The sequence below is a fragment of the Penaeus vannamei genome, chromosome 42 (genome assembly GCF_042767895.1).
Source record: "Penaeus vannamei isolate JL-2024 chromosome 42, ASM4276789v1, whole genome shotgun sequence".
Taxonomy (NCBI): domain Eukaryota; kingdom Metazoa; phylum Arthropoda; class Malacostraca; order Decapoda; family Penaeidae; genus Penaeus; species Penaeus vannamei.
This window is the reverse complement of record NC_091590.1, coordinates 11,284,454-11,294,453: the sequence shown is the minus strand read 5'-3', so window position 1 is coordinate 11,294,453 and position 10,000 is coordinate 11,284,454.

Below are 10,000 nucleotides of genomic sequence, written 5' to 3'. Positions count from 1 at the left end.
CAATAATGATAATGATAAAGATGATAATGATAATGGCAATAAAAATAATACGAATGATATTGAGAGTGTTTTAATATTTTTATCATTATTGTTATTATTATCATCGCTATTCTTATTACCATTAGTAGTAATAGTAATAATAAGAGTGATATTGAAAAATGATAATGTTCATAATAGCAAACACAATAAAAAAATAATAGCAATGGTAATGATGTGTTCATCATTACCATTGCAACTATTTTTTGATGATAATAATAATGAAAACAATAATGACAATAATAATATTATCAATAATGATGATAATATTGATGAGAGTAATGATGATAAAAATGATAATAGTGATGATGATGATGATAATAATGATTATGATAATAACAATAATAATAATAATAATAACAATAATGATAATAACAATAATAATAATAATAATAATAATAATAATAATAATGATAATAATAATGATGATAATGATAATAATAATAATAATAACAAAAACAATAATGATAATAATAATAATAATAACAATGATAATAATAATGATAATAATAACGATAATTATGATAATGATAATAATGATAATGATAATAATAATAACGATAATAATAATTATAATAATAATAATGATAATGATAATAATGATAATAATAATAATGATAATGATAATAATAATAATAATAGTAATAGTAATAATGATAATGATAATAATGATAATGATAATAATGATAATGATAATAATAATAATGATAATAACAATGATAATAATGATATTGATTATAATGATGATGACAAAAATGACAATGATAATAATAATAATGATAATAATAATGATAATGATGATAATGATAATAATGATAATGATAATAACGATAATGATAATAATGATAAAATAATGATAACAATAATAATAATTATGATAATGATAATAATAATAATAATAATGATAATAATGATGATAATGCTAATGAAAATGATAATAATTACAATGATAATAATAATAATAATAATGATAATGATAACATTAGTAATGATAATAATAATGATGATAATGATAATGAGTAAATCGCAGTAACAATGGGGATAATAATAGTAAAATAATGACAATAAATATAACAATAACAACAATGTTAACAGTGATACTCAAAATAATAGGTATTACAATAATGAACCAAAATGAGAAAATTTGCGGGAATGACGAATATAATGATAATTTTAAAAGTGATATGAATTATCATAATGAGAATAATAACAATAATGCGAATGATGACTGTAACAAATCATAATAATCACAGAGACAAGAATAAGAAGAAAAACGGACATAGAAAAAATAAAAGAAAGAACGTGGGATAAAAAGAAAATAGATAAACATAAAAGAAAACGAAAAGGAAAAAGAAAAAAACAAGAAACAATATCCATTGGATTTAGGAGAGCGGACCATTTCTGTTTGTCTGAAGGATGCTATTAAGGTCGATCTCCAAGCCTTATCACAATGGAAGATCGTCCTTATCCCCTCACAATGGTAAAGCCGGAAGAGGCGACTTCAAAAGACAGGCATTGAATGGGTGTCGTGTTGATTGCTGGCAAATGATGAGAGTTTCCTGAATGGGAGAGAGAGAGAAAGAGAGGGGGGGGGGGGGGGGGGAGAGGGGGAGAGGGGGAGAGGGGGAGAGGGGGAGAGGGGGAGAGGGAGAGAGAGAGAGAGAGAGAGAGAGAGAGAGAGAGAGAGAGAGAGAGAGAGAGAGAGAGAGAGAGAGAGAGAGAGGGGGGGGGGGTTGATGGATGGAAGGAGGAGAGAGAGAGAGAGAGAGAGAGAGAGAGAGAGAGAGAGAGAGAGAGAGAGAGAGAGAGAGAGAGAGAGAGAGAGAGAGAGAGAGAGAGAGAGCTCCGAGAGAGGGAGACCAAAAAGAACGGAAAGAAAGAAGAGAAGGGAAAAGGGTTAGAAGAAAAAGGAGAAAAAATGAAGAAGTAAAAAGATAAAAGGAGAAGTAAAAGAAAGGAAAAGGAAAAAAGAAATATTAGAGTAAGGAAAAAAGAATAAGGAAATGAGAAAAAAGGAAAAAAGAATAAGGAAATGAGAAAAAGTAAAGAGAAAGAAAGAAGAGCTGAGGAAAAATGGGAAAGAAAGTAAAGAAAAATAACTATAGAAAACGGAACATTAGGTCGATGCAAAAAAGAAAAGGAAAGGAAAAAAAAAGAGAAAGATGGTTTATATAGAGAGAATGGAGGGAAACTGGTGAAGGTGTTTGTGCTAGAGTTTGTTTATGAGAAAAGAAGGAAGAGGTTAAAAAAAAAAAAAAAAAAAAAAAAAATGCACAATGGCGACTCCTTTTCTTCCAGTTTTCAGTGTACCCAGCTGTTCGAAACAGGTAGTTGGTATGAACTAAATTACACTAATATAACTACAAAACAAGTTAAGCAAATGAATGCCTAATAAGATGATAACTGTTGAGGTCATATAATACTATATAGGTACCCATTTAGCAAACCGGATATTGCAGTTGAACGGCCATTGGGTAGTTCCGGGTACGAAACGAGGTTAACCACAGACCAGGTTAACCGTTGCCAGGGAGGAGAGTCCGTTCAGAGCACCTGGGTGAGTCCGCCCACGTGTGTCCGAGTCTGACTCTCCTGCTGAACCGGTTCCGTGTCTCGTTTTTCCTCGTTTTGTTACCAGGCTTGTTCACGCTCGTTGTCCCGCTGCTGTCACACCTTGGGATCTTTCTCTTATGGGTTACGTTTCTGCTATTGAGGTACTCCATAGAGCGTAAGGTTGAACATGTAATAAGGGAATAAATAATTTTCTTTAGAGAATTGTTTAAATATCATTAGGTTCATTAAAAAAAAAAAAAAAACTCATCATACTGTACTAGGGTGTCAATACGTATACACATATATACATACACGCATATGGTTTAGGTGTCACTTGTACCATGGCAGCGACTTCCCCGATGCCACCTGAGGCTGACCTCCCAAGGCGATGTGTCGGTTTCTCGTCGTCAGATCGGGATTGAGCGAGCAGTCGGAGCGCAGGTAAGATGCAACTGCTGCGGCGGGACTATGAGGGTCGGAGTCGTGCTTGAACCATTAGATCATCATGGCATTCATACATACATACATACATATATAAATATATATATATATATATATATATATATATATATATGTATATATGTATATATGTATATATATATATATATATATATATATATATATATATATATATATATATATATATATATATATATATATATGTATATATGTATATATATATATATACATGTATATGTTTATATATATATATATATATATATATATATATATATATATATATATATATATATACATACATGCAAACTTATGTACATATGCGTATATATATATATATATATATATATATATATATATATATATATATATATATATATATATATATATATATATATATATATACACACACACACACACACACACACACACACACACACACACACACACACACACACACACACAACACACACACATACACACACACACACACATAAGTACACATGCAGAAAGACATAGGTGGCTATATCTATAATTTCCATGGCCGTGCATAGACAGGTGAATATGTGCAGATTCATGCCTTTTCCTCACGAATTTTCATAGATGAACCGTATTCATGTTGACAAATATAGAAAAGGCATGAATGAGAATGAATATCTTCACAACAGAAGAGATCTATTTGAACAGTTTCGAATACATCATGTATTTCTGACGCAGATACATTCGAAACCGGTCAAATACATCTCTTGTATTGCGAAAATAGTTATTCTCTTTCATACCTTTTCTACACTTTCACAGAAACACCTTAGAAAAAATAGAAAAAAAAATATATATATAAAATTAAAATAAAAACAGGAAACTCACGTACATACAATAACCTCAATAACAAAATAAATTATAATTAAACTCATCTACCAACAACAGACTCAACTTATTCCACGCCCTCGAAGCTGTTGCTGTTTGGTGCTGAAGGAGACAATGATATTGGCGAAGGTAATGAAGCCTTATCTACGGAACACTTAAGGTTTCATCCGAATTATCACGAAGTTCAGTCTCCCCTTGATTAGTTTTGTGACAAAGCCAAGCCACTTCAAGGAGCCCGGCTGTCATGGGTGCAGTTCGGGGACTCCGTGTGTGTGTGTGTGTGTGTGTGTGTGTGTGTGTGTGTGTGTGTACACATGTATATATATGTATGTATATATATATATATATATATATATATATATATATATATATGTGTGTGTGTGTGTGTGTGTGTGTGTGTGTGTGTGTGTGTGTGTGTATGTATGTATGTATGTATGTATATTTATATATATATATATATATATATATATATATATGTGTGTGTGTGTGTGTATGTATATATGTATATATATATATATATATATATATATATATATATATATATATATACAGATACGTATATATATATATATATATATATATATATATATATATATATATATATATATATATATATATATATATACATATATATATATATATATATATATATATATATATATATATATATATATATATATATATATATATATTTTTTTTTTTTTTTTTTTTTCATTTATTTACCTATATACCTGTACACCGACAAATGGAGCGCACTCGCAGGAACCGCTTGCAACCTCCCTAAAGCTCCGCCGCCAGAGAGGTCCCGGACACGTTGGCTTTGTGCTCGCCTGGACGCAGCCGGGATGGTCGGCAGAAGCGCCGCCGCTGGACAAAGCACCTTTTCACTCAGGTGGAATTTGCACAGGGTTTACACACCTGTCTTTCCTTGTGAACTCGAAGTAGGTAGAAATCCACTCGGCTGAAGCTTTCGACGTGTTGTAACACTTGGTTGCTTGAAGACTCTGTCAGAACAGAATATATAATATACATACATACATACACTATACACACACAGACATGCACACACACACACACACACACACATACACACACACACACACACACACACACACACACACATATATATATATATATATATATATATATATATATATATATATATATATATATATATATATATATGTATATGCATATATATATAGTCTCTCTCTCTCTCTCTCTCTCTCTCTCTCTCTCTCTCTCTCTCTCTCTCTCTCTCTCTCTCTCTCTCTCTCTCTCTCTCTCTCTCTCTCGCATTCTCCTTTTTTAACACCAACGTCACGCCTCCTTTGTTTGTGAATCCTGAAGAGCAAGCTGTTGTAATATCGTTAGGAAAAGATTGTGTTCTCGACCCCCCCCCCTCTACCTCCCCCTCCCCTTCCCCCTCCGTCGTGCTCTGATCCAACGTTAATGAGATGGAGGATAAAAAGAAAGAAAAAAATATAGTGCTGCCATTGATATTGCCAGCTCTATTTGCTTTGAAAATTTATCATTGAAAAACGGACTGCTTTTCTCTCTTTTACTCTTTCTTTATCTCTTTCTCTCGTTCTTTCCCTTCTTCCCCAATTCTCTCTCTCTATCTCTCTCTCTCTTTCTCTCATTCTCACTCTCTATCTATCTATCTCTATCTCTCTCTCTCTCTCTCTCTCTCTCTCTCTCTCTCTCTCTCTCTCTCTCTCTATCTTTCTATCTCACTCACTCTCTCTCTCTCTCTCTTTATATCTTTCTCTCGCTCTAGTGTTTCCCTTCTTCTCCATCTCTCTCTCTCTTGTTCTTTCCTTTCTTCCCCATCTCTCTCTCTCTCTCTCTCTTTCTCGTTCTCGTTTTTGAAGCATGAAATATAGCTTTTTTAATGCACTGGTGTAGTCCGTAACTAAAAATGTGTGAAAGTTGCCTGACAGGAAATTCATCGGGTTGTCATGCTCTTGTTGACTATATATGTATGTGCGTGTGTGTGTGTGTGTGTGTGTGTGTGTGTGTGTGTGTGTGTGTGTGTGTGTGTGTGTGTGTGTGTGTGTGTGTGTGTGCGTTTGTGTGTGTGTGCGTTTGTGTGTGCGTGTGTTTGAAGCTCCTATCTGATAATCTATCGATCAGTAATTAGAGAAAAAGAGAGAGAGAGAGAGAGAGAGAGAGAGAGAGAGATAGACAGATAGATAGATAGATGGATAGAGAGAGAAAGAGAGAAACAAAGATACATTGACAGAGAGACAGAGAGAGGGAGACCGACAAAGAGCGAGACAAAAATGTAAGAGTGGAGAACAACAGTCAGAGAACGAAAGAAAGAAAGAGAAAAAAAATCTAAAAAAATAAAGAAAATAAAAGAGGTGAACAAGGCGGCTAAACGACGTTCAGAACGTACCCACATCCCTTTCGGAAACGACAGAAGTAGAAATTACAGCCCATGAGGAGGAGCCTGACCTGACCCCCTTCGGTGTCGAGTTAACCTCATCGGAAAGGACATTATGAGGGAAAATTAGCCCGGGAAGGAGTCGATCCAATTACACTTGAGGACGACATAACCCAAGTGTGCGAATAACTGTTAGTGTGGATGCAAAGGTACGGGGGGGGGGGGTTAAGGGGAGGGGTGGGGGTACGTACAGGGTTAAATTTGTATACTGGAGATACTTGCAGTTTGATAAGAGAAGAATGTAATGGTATTTGATATGTATGAGATGTAAACGTACATGATAAAATATGATAGGTTAGATATACATATGTAAGAGTTACCTCTAGAATGGGGGGAGGGGAGGAGAGAAAGTGAGAGAGAGGAGAAAGAGAGTGAGAAGGAGAGAGAGAGAGAGAGAGAGAGAGAGAGAGAGAGAGAGAGAGAGAGAGAGAGAGAGAGAGAGAGAGAGAGAGAGAGAGAGAGAGAGAGAGAGTGAGAGAGAGAGAGAAGGAGAGAGAGTGGGCAAGAAAGAGAAGGAGATAGAGAGAGAGCGAGAGAGAAGAAGAGGGAGAGAAAGGAGAGGAGAGTGAGAGCGAGAAAGAAGGAGATAGCGAGAAAAAAAATGAAAGAAAGAAAAGCAGTCCGTTTTCAATCTTCAATTTTCAAAACAATTACTGTTCGTAATATCAATGGCAACAGTATTTTTTTTCTCTATTCCTTTATCCCTCATCTCATTAACATTGGATCAAAGCACGAAGGAGGAGGAAGAGGAGGAGGAAGTAGATAGACAGAGACAGACAGAGAGACAGAAAGAGCGAACGAGAGAGGGGGGGCAAGATAGAAAAGGACAGAGTGAGAAAAAAAGTGAAAATGAAACAATATCGAGCGATATCCATAATAACAGTGATAATAAAAGTAATAATAACAATCATTATAAGGGTAGTAAAATGATAGCAATACCGATGATAATAACGACAATAACAATAAGTATAATAGTAATAATAATAATAATAATAATAACGACAGCAAAACAACAAAAATGATAAGAAATGAAAAAAAAAACGTTTCAGAACTTCTCTCCTTAGAACAGCCACAAAAAATTCCTTCTCACTCCCATGTACTTCATCTCACAAACATATTACGTCACCAACTCTGCAATTAACAGTAACATAAAAATAACACGGTAATAAAGGAACAGGTAGTACCAATAAAGAGACGCTACAAGGGGGGGGGGAAGGGGGGGGAATAAGCACGAAAAATAACAATGAGGATAAAGATAAAAAGATATGTGTCCCTTTATCCATAAGGATTATCTTCTACTTTCCATCAAGGTGATAGGAAATAGGTGACAGAAAGGTGCTGTCTCTCGTATTATCGCTATTTAGGTCACTTTTTTTTTGCTTGACTAGGGTTGCCAACATTTGAAATATATGATTTTTTTTTTAGGTCATTTGGCTTGTCATATACGAATTTATAGTTTTTTTTCCTTCACGAGTTGTATAACAAGTTGCTGATTTGACCAGGGTTGCCAACTTTTAAAGCAACGGTGATTTTTTTTTTAGGTCACTTGGCTTGTACTTATTCGATTTTACATAAACGTTTTTTTCCTCACGAGTTGTATAACAGGTTGTTGATTCGTCCAGGCTTGCTAATTTTTGAAACAACAGTGATTGTTTTAGGTCACTTGGCTTTTAATATACGATTTTATTTATACGTTTTTTTCCCTCACGAGTTGTATAACAGGGTGTTGATCTGACCAGGGTTACCAACTTTTCAAACAATTTTTTTATAGTTGGTAATCTTCACACATTTGGGCACTAACTTTTATGATTATGATTATGATTTTATGCTGTATGGTTAGCTGATCGTAAAGGAATGAATATTTGATTAAATAATAATGATAATGATAATGATAATAATAATGATAATAATAATAGTAATAATAATTGAAAATAATGATTAGTTAAAAAATCAATTGATAATAAGTAATCAACAATAAGCAATTGATAATTAGTAATCAATGATAATCATTTGGTAATAACTGATAACCAATTGTTGAGAATTGAGAAATAATCAATAATGTTATCAATGATAATAATGGCTGATTAATTAATTATTAATGATAATGACTGTTTAATAACCAATAATTTTCCGTCAACATATGAGGGTGCGCGCATCTTTCATTAATGCGTGTTGTGTTTCGCTATTGCTTGTTCAGTGTTTTGTCAATGCTTGTTAAGTGTTTCGTTGATGCAAACACGTATCTATACCGAACACATCGATATGTTTAGGTTAATGGACTACATTTATGAGATAGAGATCAATAACTGGAAAATATCGATACTTCGTTTATAGATGAAAGTCTTAAATTAATGAGACATTTGATAAAAGTATTTTCCTGTAGTTAGTCTGAGAACACCTTTTAACGCGCTTATCATTATCATATCATCATCCTTAATTGATATATCACCATCCTATCTTCTCATATCACTATTATCAACCTATTACTAATGTATATTACTCTATCATATCACTATTTTATCACTATATTTCGTCATTAACATTATATTAATTAGAATACTATCTTCGTGGTTTTTCATAAGAATATCACTAAAATAACGCTTACTATATTCACGCCCTTTTTATTTATTTTTTATTAATTATCTAGCTATTATCCCCTTATACTGTCATATTACCATTATCATGTCTATCTTCATTTCTCCATCATCATATTTTTTCATTATACCTCATTGATCGTTAATCTTAGATAAACATATCACCCTTATCATCATTTATTTTTCATCTCATCCTTATCCGCTTTATCATCGCATCCCCTAAGCCATCTATGTATCTCTTTATCACCCCTTTATCACCATCTATCCCTCAATCGCATTACCTTTTCATCATTCATATTACATCCCTCATAATCATCTTTTACTATCCCTTCTTACCATCACTCCTATCATCATTTCCTCCGCTTATCACACCATTATATCCTTTTATCATCCTTATCTCTGACCATCCTGTGCTGTACCCCTCCTCCCCACCGCCCCCCCCTCCCCCCCTTCCCCACAGCCTCCACCAAACAGCAGAAACTGAGGTGCCTCTGGCTCACATTAGTGCCACAGTCCATCATAACATGTCTATGTGTCACCCTCCTCCCCGCTTTCATATCCTTTGGCACTGTCATAACAGGAACCGCGGAATATGCCACTATATCATCCACTTGGGAGGCTGGGTAGGTGGGGGATGGATGGGTAGGTGGGTTGGTGGGTGGGTGGGTAGGGGGGAGGTTTGGGTAAGTGGGAGGTAAGTTTGGGTGTGTGTGAATGTATGTGTGTGTGTTTGTGTGTGCGTTTGTATTTCGATATGTATGGTAAATTCTTTGTCTTTTTTGTCTAACCCCACCTCTCTCTTTCTCTTTCTCTCTCTCTCTCTCTCTCTCTCTCTCTCTCTCTCTCTCTCTCTCTCTCTCTCTCTCTCTCTCTCCTCTCTCTCTCTCTCTCTCTCTCTCTCTCCCTCTTTCCCTCTCCCTCCTTACCTCCTTCCATCATTCCTTCCCTCCCTCTCCCTCCTTCCTCTCCTCCCTCCTTCCTTCCGTCCCTCCATCTCTTTCTACCGATCTATCTCCAACACACATTCACAGCATGTCCACGCACGCACACA